This window comes from Palaemon carinicauda, chromosome 22, assembly GCF_036898095.1.
Source record: "Palaemon carinicauda isolate YSFRI2023 chromosome 22, ASM3689809v2, whole genome shotgun sequence".
Taxonomy (NCBI): Eukaryota; Metazoa; Arthropoda; class Malacostraca; order Decapoda; family Palaemonidae; genus Palaemon; species Palaemon carinicauda.
Genome location: NC_090746.1, coordinates 34,939,600 through 34,953,952, shown reverse-complemented (window position 1 = coordinate 34,953,952; position 14,353 = coordinate 34,939,600). Strand labels below are relative to the sequence as shown.

The 14,353-nt window shown below is 37.7% G+C and overlaps 1 long non-coding RNA gene and 1 other non-coding gene across 2 annotated transcripts in view; both read left to right on the top strand.

Moving 5' to 3' along the window:
* Positions 1 to 14,353, top strand: part of LOC137616398 (uncharacterized) — an 876,314-nt gene that overhangs the window by 71,796 nt on the left and 790,165 nt on the right. The gene's annotated exons all lie outside the window — the stretch shown is intronic.
* On the top strand, positions 3,373 to 3,578 carry LOC137616787 (small nucleolar RNA U3). Its single transcript, XR_011039501.1, has one exon. It is a non-coding gene; the product is annotated as a small nucleolar RNA U3 (small nucleolar RNA).

The following is a 14,353-nucleotide window of genomic DNA, read 5'->3' as shown; positions in this document are numbered from 1 at the left end:
AAGACTGCGAGATGAACCTGCATCCCACGAGGAGACGGTACCGAAGGAAGTCATTGTCTTCGAATATGACAAGGCACAAGCCACCCATACCAGGACCCTGACAGGAGCCGGATATACCGACTCCAAGTCTCAGCATTGAGCAAGAAGCACCCAGCCTTCATTGCTCCTTCCCCCAGAGCTTTCCCCTTTTGGTGAAAGCCCTAGACTGTGTAATCAAAGCAGTCGAAGAGGGCAAACCCTGCCCAATTCTAGAGGAATGCAAACCTTTATCTCTAGCTGTGCCCACCTGCGAGGAGAAGTGGAAAGAGGTACATCTAACCTTCTCCGTCTCGAAGTTGGATCCGGAGATAGTAGGTCAGCAGTTTAATGAGAACCTTCCAAAGTTGCCAGACCATGTTTTGAGAAGGGAACAGGAGACGAAAGAAAGACTTACCGCCTCTTTGTCTCATCAGAACTGCATGGAAATGTGTGCAGGCCTAACTAATGCCCCAGATATGTACGTGGTCTTATTTAAGTCCCACATGGGTACCCTTGTGAAGGACTTTTATGCATTTGTCAGGTCAAGGAGGACCTGTAGAGAGCATGTGTTTGCAGCAGCAACGGTGAAACATGCATCGTCATGCATCTGGGACAAAGACCTTTTCCCACAAGATGTCCAAGAAGTTATTGACAAAGCTGCCACGGAGAATAGGAACCTTCCCCAAAAGTGGGGCATGTCTTCAAAAAGGAAATCTTCCTCAGACAGTGGTCCCCAGCTTAAGAACAGAAAGGCAAAATGACCATGTAGACCTGCACAACTTCCGGCCATGACCATGGCCACAGTGCCTCAAATGGTAGCCCAGCTGCAAACTGCCTTCCAGATGGTCCCTCAACAGCTGGTTGCCCATTCACCTGTTTTTAACCCAGGCTTTGAAAGGCACTCAACCACCTTTCGGCCCTACAAAGGTAGAGACCCAAAAAGAGGTTCTCCGGAAACCCCCCAAGGAGCAGAGGAGGTCGCGGTCATGGAAATAAGTCCTCAGGAACCCCTAGTCAATGAGGGGCTCCAAATAGGAGGCAGACTGTTTTACTTTCGGGATCGTTGGTCCTTCGATCCCTGGGCCCACAGCCTAATCACAAATGGACTCTGGTGGAGATGGAACAAAGTTCCACCCCCCTTTCCGAAATTCTTACAACACTCCACCCCCTTGTTGGAAGAATATACCTCAGAACTCTTGAAGAAGAAGGTAATAAAGAAAGTGAAGTTCATCAAATTCCAGGGAAGGCTTTTTTGTGTTCCCAAGAAAGACTCAGACAAACTCAGTCATTCTAGACTTGTCTCCACTCAAGTTCGAGAACAAGAAGTTCCGAATGCTTACCTTGCAACACACAAGGACCCTTCTACCCAAAGGGGCGTACACAGTCTCAATAGACCTGGCAGATACTTACTGGCACGTTCCAGTCAGTCGCCCCCTCTCCTCCTACCTAGGATTCAAGCTACAGGAGACAAAATTTGTCTTCAGAGCAATGCCTGTTGGGCTAAACATACCCCCATAGGTATTCACGAGGCTAGCAGGCACAATCGTCCAGCAGCTACGCTCTGAAGGAGTTCAAGTAGTAGCATATCTAGATGATTGGCTGGTGTGTGCAGCATCCAAGACGACTTGTCTGCAAGCGGCCGGAAAGGTGATCCAGTTTCTGGAGCACCTTGGCTTCAAGATCAATCGCAAGAAGTCTCGCCTTTCTCCAGCTCAAAAGTTCCAATGGTTAGGAATCCAATGGAACTTAGTCACACCATCTCTCCATTCCATCCAAGAAGAGGAGAGAGATAGCAGGAGCTGTCAAGAGACTAATCCGATACAAGAGGATTTCAAGACGCTAACAGGAAAGAGTATTGGACACTCTCCAGTTTGCAGCAGTGACCTACCCAGTGCTGAAAGCACAAATAAAAGATGTGTCAAGGAGTCTGGAGAAGATACGCATCAAACGCTCGAAGAGATCAACTAAGGTTGACCCCATCCCGATTGCGCACGTTACTAAGGCCGTGTTCGACATCCAAGAGCTTAGCGCGGACAATTCCCCTACAACCACCACAACCATCAGTAGTGATACACACAGACGCTTCCCTGGAAGGATGGGGAGGCCATTCTCATGAGAGAAAAGTACAAGGGAATTGGTCGCACCAGTTCAAAATCTTTCACATCAACATTTTGGAGGCCATGGCAGTCTTCCTAACGTTGAAGAAACTATCCTCTCGCAGAGCAATCCACATAAGATTGGTCCTGGACAACGAAGTGATAGGAAAATGTCTAAATCGACAAGGCTTGAGATCACATAAAATCAATCTTGTGATGTTGACCATCTTCCATCTATCAAGGAAGAGAAGATGGCACTTATCAGCAGTTCACCTTCAAGGGTTCCGCAGTGTGATGGCGGACGCTCTATCCAGGCGAAAGCCGATAGAGACAGAATGGTCCCTAGACGCAAACTCATTCTTCTTCATCTCGGAATAAGTCCCGGAACTGCAGATTGACCTCTTCGCGACGAGTGACAACAAGAAACTACCTCGTTACGTAGCCCCTTACATGGAGCCTCAAGCAGAAGCGATAGATGCCATGTCTCTCGACTGGAACAGATGGAATCGGATTTACCTGTTTCCACCAACCAATCTCCTGTTAAAAGTCCTCGACAAGCTGAGATCCTTCAGAGGGACAGCTGCAGTAGTGGCCCCCAAATGGCCCAAAAGCAATTGGTTCCCTCTAGTTCTAGAATTGAAACTGAAGCAGTTTCCTCTGCCGAACCCAGTGTTATCCCAACTGGTTTAGAAGTTGACTGTTTACGCTTCATCCTCGAGAACCAACAACCTACATCTCATGATTTTCTCGCCCCAGTAGCAAACAAAGCTTGGGATCTCGAAGGACAAGGTCGACTTCATTGAAGAGTACAAGTCAAGTTCAACCAGGAGACAATATGAATCATCTTGGAAGAAATGGGTATCCTTTGTGAAAACAAGAAGACCAACAGAAATTTCAATGCATTTCTGTCTCTACTTCTTCATATACCTACTTGAACAAGGCCTGGCTTCCACTACGATAACTGCGTGTAAGTCGGCCCTGACTAGACCTCTTCTATACGCCTTTGAGGTGGACCTCACAAGCGAAATCTTCAATAAGGTACCAAAAGCATGTGCTAGTCTCAAGCTGGCAACCAATCCAAAGCCCATCACATGGTAATTGGACAAAGTCTTGCACTATGCTTCAAACCTAAACAATGAGGATTGTACTCTAAAGGATCTAACATAGAAGTCACTTTTCTGTTCGTAATAGCCTCAGGGGCTAGAGTTAATGAAATATTGGCCTTATCAGAAATGTAGGCCATATTCAGTTCCTAGACATGATCATACTACGTAGGATCAATTCTATAGTGTGATTGACAAGTTTAAGTCCAAAACTCAGAACAAGTTCAACCACGATGACGAGGTTGAGTGTCTTCCTCTGAGCGGGAAATGGCTCTTGAGTATTTATTTACTCCTGAGCATTGAAGACCGTTCCTTCAGGGGCTCGCCCTCGAGTGGAGGAGGACGCCACAGGCTGAGTGGTTGCCAGGAGAACTGATCCTCTTTTCCCGATCCTCCCTTTCTTGCCATGAACGAGCTGCCTACCAAGAGGTGGGATCCTTGGAGAATCTGCCCACTGAAGGAAGATGTCTCTCTATGCCCAGTAGAGTGTCTTAAGGTCTATCTTCGTAGAACTTCAGACTTCAAGGAGGGACAGCTTTTTGAGGCGAAACCTCAGGATCAAATCTATCCCTAAGACAACTGAGAGCAAATCTCACCTACTTATTCGCAGAGCGGATCCTGACAGCTCACCCGGAGATCACTATCCAAGGAAAGTTGCTTCTTCGTTGGACTTCTTCCAACACAGGTGCTTTAGAAGACTCCACTCATACACTGAGTGGAGATCATCCAGAGTCTTTTACAGACACTATATGAAGCAAGTACATGAAATAAAACATGTTGTGGTGGCGGCGGGTAGTGTTATATAACCTGTCGTCTAGCGCTGTGATGAACAGTGAACTGCTTTGGGACTTTCCAGTGCATCGGGTGCAAGGGTAGATTTACCCTCGAGTGCAAATCACAACGATGATTAACACACTGTTCCATATAGGTGGATATCTGACCAATAACAACATTGCCGAGTAAACGTTGCGTCACGGTGTTCATGCATTCCCAATATCTGTACAAATCAGTCAAATTTGGTTTCACTTCTCCATTGAGTGGCATCATTTCGGTGAAATTACATATTTTTTCGACGAGAAATTATGGACCCTGATGTGTTTTCAATGCTGGATCAGATTCATACCCTATTGTAACTACATTTGATAATCTAGTTGCAAGATAGAAATACTAGACGTATTTGCGTCTTATTGCAGCTATCTCAGTTACAGACGAATAAAGCATACTAGAGTTTTAATTAAACCCTAGAGGGGCCCAACTTGAAATCAGAGTACACATTTCCAAGGTATGCGAAAGGTAATCTCTTGAAGTATTACCTTCCGTCCCTACGTAAAATCAAGCCTTGAATCCTTATTGTCGATGTCGACACCTTCCCTGCAGGGGGCAGGAAGCACTAAACCAATTCCAAGCTTATTGGAAATGACAGGTAACGGTAATGTCATATACTGGTCCAAGAGACCAGATAAGGACCACATTCAAAATAGAAGGCACTTATACAAACCCACAGATATAGTACTTTCAAGTTAATTCTCTGGTGTGCTTCCATCAGAACGACATGGCCGAGCCCAAAAAACGGATTTTGAGCAAACCGAAAAATCTATTTTTGGGTGTGATAGCCATGTCGTCTTGCTGGACCCACCCTTCTTTCTTGATGACCCCACCCGAAACTACTCTATCTGCAGCTATTTCTGTTTAAATGCAACAAAGGAATGGGGGCCGGTGATAGTAAGGAGAGGAGGTCCAACCGGTACCTAGATAACGGTATCCTTTCGTTCGTCACTCTTCCCCCTCAATGAGTTAAATCTATTCGGGGTGAAGAATGCTGTGTGTTGTATCTAAAAAATATGTCCCCTGATATTATGCGACATCCTTCAAGTTATATTACGGATGAATCGCGCCAAGAGTTAGAATTCTGGAAACCTTCGGTTTATTTCTTTGGGATTATCACTGTAGCAAATATCCCTTAGAAAGGCTACCTAAAGGAACCTTCCATCAGGACGATATGGCTATCTCACCCAAAAATAGATTTTTCGCTTTGCTCAAAATCCGTTATTTAGCTAATTAGTTGGGGGCATCGGCAATAGTGTGCACATCAGGTGCACATTTTATTTATAGGTAGGCTCTCCTGTCTTCCTTTTACTGTCTTTGTTACGAAGGGCAGTTTGTTGTAACCAAGCAAATGCATTGAGATATATATGCCTCATTGTTACCACAGAGATTTTCTGCTCCGTATCCTTTATTACATGGGCGGTATTTTGATAGCCTGGGATAAGTATCCAGCCAGTTGGAATAAACTTCCTCCCATGTAAGGACGAGTTCCTTATGTAAAGGATGAGAGCTTTTATTTTTGTAGAAACAAAGGACAAATTTGAAGGTAATTTGTATTTTTTGTAATTTTACAAACCTGAGTTCTTTATTCATACTTTCCTGCCATTACCGATCCCCTAGAAAGTCCCAGCATCAAAAAAAGTTAGTGCTCAGTGAGCAAGCAGGGGACTGTGGCTTCCCTGCTCCTCCCTGCTGGTAACTTCATGTCATCTGTTTATACTTTGTTATAAAATTTTAACTGCCGTCTACTCCAGCTTTGTTGATATTCTATCCTATGTAAAGGACTCAGGTTTGTATAGTAAGAAAAAATACACATTAGCTCCAAATTTGTCATATTTTCCAATTTTCTGTTTGCAGAGTATTGGCTTCTGCAAAGATTGGATTATGTAAATGCATTTTGGAACAAACTGTTTGTACAAGCATAGAAACTTTGCTCATGCTATCATATGCTATGCTGACTTAGTCACATGATCTACAGCAGTCATAAAGGAGAATACAATTACCAAACCAAGTCAACTTTAAAGAAGTGTATTATTCCGCCAACGTACCTTCAAACCTACTAGCAATTGTATGATCTCGAAGAAGTGTGTTCACAATGGGGTTACTGCTATGAAGCAGGACAGTGTAGCAAATCTCACCTTAAAAGGCCTCTACACCAAATCCTGTAACTAGGTTGCACTCTTTGTTAGCATCGCAGTAGAAGCTCATATACACAATATTCTCTTACCGTGTGGATGCATGAACCACCATATATTATGGAAAATTTTTGCTTGTTGGCCTTGTCCAAAATTTAGCAAGCTATTTTACAATGAATGCTGTAGTAATAATTGTGGTAGTATGTTGGCCAGGGCACCAGTTACCTGTTGAGATACTACCGCTATAAAGTCATTGGGTCCTTTGACTGTCCAGACAATACTACATTGGACCCCTCTCTGATAACGGCTCATTTTTACTTTGCCTACACTTGTACCGAATAGTCTGGCCTATTCTATTTACATTCTCCATCTTCTTTGCTCAAAGTGGTAACCCCTGCACTGTAATTGTTCAGTGGCTACTCTCCTCTTGGTAAGGGTAGACGAGAGACTTTAGCTATGGTAAACAGCTCTTCTACAAGGACACTCCAAAATGAAACTATTGTTCTTCAGTCTTGGGTAGTGCCATACCCGGTGTACCATAGCCTTCCACTGTCTTAGGGTAGAGGTCTCTTGCTCGAGGGTACACTCGGGCACACTTACTCTACCTTGTTTTACATCCTGTTTTTTCAAGTTTTTACAGTGAAGCCTATTTATGAAAGAACTCTCGTAATGTTGTTACTGTTCTTGAAATATTTTATTGGAATTTTTTATTTCTTGTACTTTATTTATTTCCTTATATCTTTTCCTTGATTTTTTTCCTATTGGAGCCCTTGGGCTTATAGCATCCTCCTTTTCAAAGTAGGGTTGCACCTTAGCCGGTATTAATAATAAAAATAATGATAATAATAATAATAATAATAATAATAATAATAATTAGTAATGTATGTATATATATATATATATATATATATATATATATATATATATATATATATATATATATGTATGTATGTACTGTATATATATAATATATATATATATATATATATATATATATATATATATATATATATATGAATAATATGTATGTATGTATGTATGTATGTATGTATGTATGTATATATATATATATATATATATGTGTATATATGTATATACGTGTATGTATATATATGTGTATATATATATATATATATATATATATATATATATATATATATTATATATATATATATATGTGTGTGTGTGTGTGTGTATGATGTATGTATATATATATGTATATATATGTGTATATATATATTTATATATGTATATCAAGTATGTATTATATATGTATGTATATATATATGGATGTATGTTTATATATACACACACACACATATATATATATATATATATATATATATATATATATATATACACAATCATTTCTCAAAAAGGACAGGGAAATAGGTAGTTCTAGATATCCATTTATTATAAATCCCGTTGTTTCGTGATCGTCATTATCACATCTTCCAGGGCTGCAAATAGGAAGTAAATACATAACATTAAGAAACTGTAATATACAAATATAAATATAAAGTGAAAATTGGTAAAAAAAAATAATAAAAAATTCAAGCAAAAATATTCATAAAACAGAAGTGGAACCAACCTCGCATTAGCGCAAATAAAAACTGAATGGCACTAGCACCTACAGAACAAAACAAAGAAACCTATGACAAGTACAATTGAATGGAAGAAGCTTGGGTGTTTAACGATGGAACCAGTCTTTGAATCAAAATTGACTCCAGAATCGGGCAAGTCGTGGGAATTAGATACTTGCCCTATAATGCAAAAATCTTTGTCAAAAACTCATTTTCACTGAATAACTCTTATGCATTTAAGGAAGCCATAATATCTCAGGACTCTAATCTTTTTATGACTAGTTTCGATGTTGAGTCATTATTTACTAACGTACCTGTGGAAGATATTATTTTAAACAAATTATTTCTAGAACCTAATGCCACTTTTAATTCTTTTAATCGCACGTCTTTTAAAAAAACTTTCGGAGTTGGCGGTGCTAGACACCGCCTTTGTTTTTAATGGCAAGTTGTATAAACAAGTGGATGGAATGGCTATGGGTTCCCCTCTGGGACCCACTTTTGCTAACATTTTTATGTGCTCCCAAGAGGAGACCATGCTCGAAAATTGCCCTATGAGATACCATCCACTGTTTTACGTCAGATATGTTGATGACACCTTCGCTTTATTCAGAAATGAATTCTGTGCTGACTCCTTCGTGGATTTTGCTAATTCACAGCACAATAATATAAGGTTCACAATAGAAAAGGAGGAAGGAAATAGATTACATTTTTTAGATGTGTTAGTATCTAGAGAGAGAGAGAAGGTTTTAATACCACGGTTTTTAGAAAAAAAAAAAACTTTTACTGGATTAGGTTCGAATTTTTATAGCTCTTGTTTTTATAATTTTAAATTAAACTCTATTTTTACTCTTCTCCACAGATCATTCCTACTTACTTCTAGTTGGGAATTTTTTCATACAGAAGTACTTTATGTGATTATTTTAAGAAAAACTGTTTCCCGACTAAATTATTTTTTAAGCATCTTAACAAATTATTAAATAATAAATTGGTTCAGACTCAAAAAGTAACAACAGTACCCAAACTCAAATTTTATGCGAGCTTTCCTTTTATTCATGATGATTCATTTAGACCAGAGGTTCTCAATGGGGGTGAAATTCACCCCCAGGGGTGAATTTTGGGCTTTCAGGGGGTGAATTGTGACCGAAGTAAGTTTATGGGTGAGGAGAGCAATTATAGGCTTTGGCGTAACCAGCCTGTCACGTGGGCTTGCATTATATCATGTGCTGGCCCAGGAAAAATGGATTAGACAGTAATATACAAGTGACCACCCAAGTTAATCCTAGGATTGTTAAAGGTACTGAAGAATAGACAGATGGCTAGGGAGTTAGGTAGGTTTCAAGAAAATTACTTGGCAATTCCAAGGTTGGGAACTCCTGGACTATAAATAACTGAGAAGCTAAAATCAAGGATCAAGTTGTGCAGGAGATAAAGTCTTCAGCATTTAGCTTATTTTCAATTCAACTTGATGAATCAACTGATGTGGCATCATGTTCCCAGTTGATGGTGTTTGCAAGGTATGTTCACTCAGGTTCATTTAAAGAGGAGTTTTCTTTTGTTCTCCTCTGGAACTAACTACCAAGGCCTCTGATATTTTGGAGAAGGTTTCATCTTTTTTTGAATCAGAAAATCTTTCGTGGGATAATATCAGTGGGTGTTGTACAGATGTAGCACCAGCTATGTTAGGGACAAAATCAGAATTCCAAGTATGTGTGAAAAGGCGAGCTCCTAAAGTGAAAGACATTCATTGTATGAGCCATCGTCAGACACTAGCCTCAAAAACACTTCCTGCTTCACTAGAGAAGGTTGTGGATCAAACAATTAAAATTGTAAATTTCGTCAAAGGAGGGGCTCTCAACTCACGACTTTTCAAGCAGTTATGCACCGATATGGATGCAACCCATCATTCGCTTCTTTTTCTCACAAATGTTCGTTGGCGTTCAAGAGGAAATGTAACTGAGCGAGTATTTGAGCTTAGAGATGAGCTCAAATTGTTTTTTGAAGTGCAAGGTAAAACAGAATTTCCTGCCTGGCTGAGTGATGAGGAATGGGTCATGCGTCTTGCCTATTTTGTTGATATAATTGAGCAACTGAATAAACTGAATCTTCAGATGCAAGGAAGGAATACAGACATTATAGAATTCGTAGATGCCTTGGAAGCTTTCATGAGCAAGCCTGAAAATTAGAAGAAAAGGGTAAAAGCAGAAAATGTAGTAATGTTTGAGAAACTGTCATCCAATCTTGATGTTTGTGGTGAAGACAAGGTGCTTCCACAATTTGCAAAAAATTATATTTTGTAGCATTTGACATCACTGGAAAATGAATTCAGACGATATTTTCACGAACTTAGTGATGATGAGTTGGATTTAGTCAGAAATCCATTCAAACTGTCGGTTGAAAAAGTTCCTGATGATTGTCAAGGTGAGTTTTTGGAGTTAAAAAGTGATTCGGGTGTAAGAGATATGTTCGATGAGAAATCAATAAAAGAATTTTGGCCTCTGATGTGCGATTCCTACCCAAAAGTGGCAGAAATGGCTATCCGTGTATTGCTTCCGGTTGTATCGACATCTTTGTGAGTCAGGCTTTTCAACTCTGTTACAAATTAAAACGAAGCAGCGCAGTAGACTAGAGGTAGAAAATGACCTGCGTTGTGCTCTTTCAAGCACTCATCCGCGTATCCCAGAATTGGCTAAGAAAAAACAATCACAGGTTTCGTCAATTGATGAAATGTAATCTTCTGAATAAAAATGATTACAGATTTATAATATCTTGTTACCCTATCGAACTTTTTGTTTGTTGCATCAGCTTCAGTTTGGCCTGTTAAATAGTTCTTATAAATCTAAAAAAAAACTATTTTACTTTCATTCAAATTTTATATATCCATCGATATTTTCAATTTGCATATAATTTGTAATATTCCATTAAAAAAATAATCCATGTAAAGCTTTAAATGTATAATACCGTTTGAAAAAATAGAAAATAAAAGGATTTTTAGTAATATTTGCATATTATATACAGTGCACTTTTTCAGACAGACAAATTTGGAAAATACGGGAAGCGGGGGGGGGGGGGGGGGGGAATGACATCATTGCAAATGGTGAAAGGGGTGCATGGGCCAAAAAGGTTGAGAACCCCTGATTTAGACAGAAGTGTACAAAAATCATACAACAACATTTTCCAGCTGTTGCAGTAAACTTAATTCCTAAGAATCCTCTCACAGTTGGCTCGATTTTTCATTTTAAGGATCGATTGAGCCCTTTGATGTCCTCTGGTGTAGTGTATCAATATATTTGCCCAAAGTGTAACTCTGGGACCTACGTAGGATCTACCAAGAGGTTGTTGAAGGTCAGAATTGATTCTCATAGAGGTGTTAGTTTTCGAACAGGTTGCAGAATATCCAACCCAGAACATTCAAATATTCGCAATCATACTAAAATGTGCAAAATGAATATTGACAATAAAGATTTTAGCATTATAGGGCAAGTATCTAATTCCCACGACTTGCAGATTCTGGAGTCAGTTTTGATTGAAAGACTGGTTCCATCGTTAAACACCCAAGCTTCTTCCATTCAATTGTACTTGTCATAGGTTTCTTTGTTTTGTTCTGTAGGTGCTAGTGCCATTCAGGTTTTATTTGCGCAAATGCGAGGTTGGTTCCACTTCTGTTTTATGAATATTTTTACTTGAATTTTTAATTTTTTTTTTCACCAATTCTCACTTTATATATATATATTTGTATATTTCATTCTTAATGTTATATATTTACTTCCTATTTGCAGCCCTGGAAGATGTGATAATGACGATCACGAAACGTCGGGATTTATAATACTACGGGCCAACCAAGGGAAAGGCCCGTGCCAACAACAAGTGTTGGCTTTAATACCCCAACAACAACATTTATAATAAATGGATATCTAGAACTACCTATTTCCCTATCCTTTTTGAGAAATGTAAGATACTGGCTGCCGCCACCTTCTCTGATGATATATACTGTTTATATATATATATATATATATATATATATATATATATATATATATATATATGTATGTATGTATATATGTATATATATGTGTGTATGGTCGAAACCAACCATGCCACGAGAGGCCATTAAAAGAAATCGGAACCTGACGCTACCCAGCTGTCCGAGGATTTACCTGGCGAGACATCAGTCTCTTACCAGCGAGTTTTACCCGATTTCCCAGCCCACCACGTGACACAATTGGTAGTAATTCATTCAAATTACCCCTAATGAGTCTAGGGGCTGGCGTTCGATCCCAAGTATGAGGTAGAAATTTATTTCTATTTGAACACGATGTTGTGTTGATATTTATCCATATGTGTGTATATTTATGTATGTATATATATGCATGTATGTATGTATATATATGTATGTATGTAAATATGTATATATGTATGTAAATATATACTGTATGTATGTATATATATGTACTGTATATGTGTATATATATGTATGTATGTATATATATATGTATATATATGTATATACTGGATATATTACATATATATGTATGTATATATATGTATGTGTATACTGTATATTATATATATATGTATGTATGTATGTTTATATATGAATGCATATATATATATATATATATATATATATATATATATATATATATTTATATGTATGTATATATATATGTATATATATGTATGTATATGTATATATATGTATAAATATGTATGTATATATATATTTATATATATATGTATTTATATACATATATATATATATATATATATATATATATGTGTGTGTGTGGTTATTTATATATATATATATATATATATATATATATATATATATATGCATATGTACATGTATATATATATATATATATATATATATATATATATATATATATATAGCGAGCTATTTCACGTTGATTGTTGGATTGATAATTGGTGTTATTCTTTTTGTTATTGGTGATGTTTCTATCAGGGGAAATTAGTGTCTATACTGTATATGTATGTATGCATATATATATATATATATATATATATATATACACATATATGCACATATATATACATATACGTATATATACATATATACACACACACATATATATATATATATATATGTATATATATACATATATATATATACACACACACTATATATATATATATATATATATATATATATATACAGTATATTTATGTATATATATATATATATATATATATATATATATGTATGGGTGTATGTATATATATGTATGTATGCATGCATATACAGTATATACACTCATTTCTCCTGATAGAAGCATCACCAATAAAAAAAAGAATAACACATATTATTATTGCAACCTTTAACGTAAAATAGCTCGCTAAATCTTGGATGAGCCCCTAGAGATAAAATTTCCCAAATATGCTGGTTCATGGATACACACAATAAGTGTACATGTGTATGGAGCTGTATTTAAGCAAACTGCAACAGCTGGTAGGAAAAAAAAATCACGGAAAAACTCAAGCTGGATATTAATCAAGGGATCTATATTTTTCCCGTTGTTCGGTCATTTGAATTTCAGGTAATAATGGGAACATTTCTACGGGCCCATTTTTCCTGGCATTTTTCCGGAAGCGTGGCAGGGAGTGCTGGGTCCCTGGCGCTCCCTATCGGGCAACAATTTGGATGGGACACCCGATAAAATACTTGTTAATGGCTATTTACATGACATTCGGAGAAATATGAGAGGGGCTGGAAAATGTGGAAATTATGGTCCGTTGTGCATATAACCAATCTAATTTCATGATATAAACGGCAGTTATGCAAATGAATGATGAATTATGGCCTAATATGGCCTCAGTTATAGTGGCTGGGTGGAAATAAATGGGCGTAAACATTTATTTAGAAAATTTGTTTCCTGTTAATAGCTCTACTGCCCATGATAAAATACAGAGTTGATTAAAATCCGTGGCAATGGAATTGTACTTAAAACCATTTCAAAATTTCATACAAATCGCATTATATATGTAGGCTACTGTACATAGATAGACATACAGATAGATAGATGTAGATATATATTAAATTGTGGGGTTCTAACGTTGGTTGGGTCCAAATAACTACACAACATTCTCTTTTCGGTAAATTATTGATGGATCCCCTTTGAGGTAAAACTTCCCAAGCATTAGTTGCTTCACGTCCACTAAGGTTCATCAATGGTACGTCGAATCCCCTAACTTGCATGCCAATTGCATTACTGGATATATCGGTGATTTTGGTTATCAGTGCGTTTTCAAGTCCGAGCCCTTTCTAAGCCAAGGTCTCTCTCCTACCCTCAAGTGCTTCTGAATTTGCATTCGGTCAACAATTCGATTGTCTTCCATTCTTTCCACATGACCAACCCTATTTCACCTATGCTCATTTTTTTGGCATGTCTGCGTATCTTTACATTTCCCAACTTATCAATTATTATTACCACACATATTATAATTCACCTAAACTCGGTTTACTTTTTATTTTCATTCGACATGGAAATATCATTTTCATATTTTCCAGGTAAATAGCGCGAAAACTAGTCCAAATTTAATCTATATTAGAAAGTATAATGGATGCTCATAAT